Genomic DNA, 1,528 nt, shown 5'->3' with positions numbered 1-1,528 from the left:
GGGGCCCTGGGGCTCCACTGTGTCCCTCTTGGCCTCCGAGGGCGAGGAAGGGGAGGGGCCCACAGGCACAGTTGCCCGGATCATCCCAGAAGGGCGAGTGGAGGTGAGGGTGAGTCCCGGAGGCCAGGGCCGGCGTCCAGCCCCTCGCGGCTCGCTGCGCCAAAGCCCCTCCAGGCTGGGCAGAGGGCCTGGGGCAGGGCCCAGAGGGCAGCAGGGCCCGGGGCCTGATGGCTCCCTGTTGTCCTTGTCAGTGAGTCGCTGCCCCATACGCGAGCCCAGCCTGGGTAACCCCGGAAACTCAGCAGGCGAGGCCGGCCCATGCCACGCGGGGCCCTGGGGAGTTCCCGCAGGAGTGGAGTGGCCCAGCAGGGCTGTGGGGGTGGGTGGCGCGAGGCAGATGGACTGTCCAGGGCCGGTGGCCGGAGGCAGAGCCTGTGAGGGCCGAGCCGGCCCGGCACCAGGGGCAGGGGCTCGCGCAGTGCAGTGTGGTGCAGAGCCGAGGGAAGGCGGGGGGCAGCGCCTGGGGCCTCTGACTTGGGGTGCAGCTTCACATCTGGCCTTCCGACACTGCCGATTTCTGGGTGCTGCTGGGCGAGCGGGGCCCAGGCCTGGGGCAGGGCGGGGAGCGGCTGAGAGTGCCATGGCCGTGTGGACCTCTGGGCCCAGGCCTGGGGCTGCCAGGTGCCTCTGGGGCTGCTGGGGGCAGCAGGTCCAAGGGTGTGTGTGTCGGGGGCGGGGTGTGTGTGTTGGGGGCGGGCTGTGAGCCAGCGCAGACCCGGCCGGAGCAGGCTGTGCCCTAACGAGAGCCAGGTGGGCCCCTCCCCCTGTCGGGCGGGCGGCACCTCCGACTTTGATCAGCCAGCAGGGCCTACGTGTTCCCAGGACCCCTGCCCTTCCCAGCCCCACCCCCGCCCCGGCTTGGCCACCGCTTCCCTTCTCAGCCACCTCCCGTCACCCCTGCCGAGGACTGGGCCAGAGGCCGGGTCCCCGAGGTCTGCCCCACCCCCCGGCCTAACGGCCCGACACCCCGGAGCCCCAGCGTGTGGGCCCAGGGGACCCCCGCCACCCCGGTCCTGTCACTGCCCAGCCCTGCCCAGCCCCCACGCCCCACCTGGCGCCCTGCAGGGGGTAGGACCTCTTCTCCCCTCCTTCTTTGCCCAATCTCGGTTATTTGTCTTGATTTTGAAAGTTTGGGACAGGCATTTGGCCTAGAGTTCGCCTGGGTTCGAGCCCTGACCCGGCTCCCGGTTCCAGCTCCCGCCAGGCATCCTGGAGAACCCGGGTCCCTGCCACTCCCGTGGGAGACCCGGATGGAGCCCCTGGCGTCAGGCCATCCTCCTTACAGCCTTGCAAGGCGCTAGCAGGAAGAGCCTGTCCCAGCCATCATGAGGGGCCGGCCATGTGGTCCAGGATGGTCAGGCCATCCTCCTTACAGCCTTGCAGGGCGCTAGCAGGAAGAGCCTGTCCCAGCCATCACGGGGGGCTGGCCATGCCGGATACCTGCTCTCTGTCTGCCGAAGGATCGAGC

The sequence above is a fragment of the Oryctolagus cuniculus genome, chromosome 2 (genome assembly GCF_964237555.1).
Source record: "Oryctolagus cuniculus chromosome 2, mOryCun1.1, whole genome shotgun sequence".
NCBI classification, from domain to species: Eukaryota; Metazoa; Chordata; class Mammalia; order Lagomorpha; family Leporidae; genus Oryctolagus; species Oryctolagus cuniculus.
The sequence above is the reverse complement of the archived record's forward strand: the minus strand, read 5'-3'. Positions refer to the sequence as shown.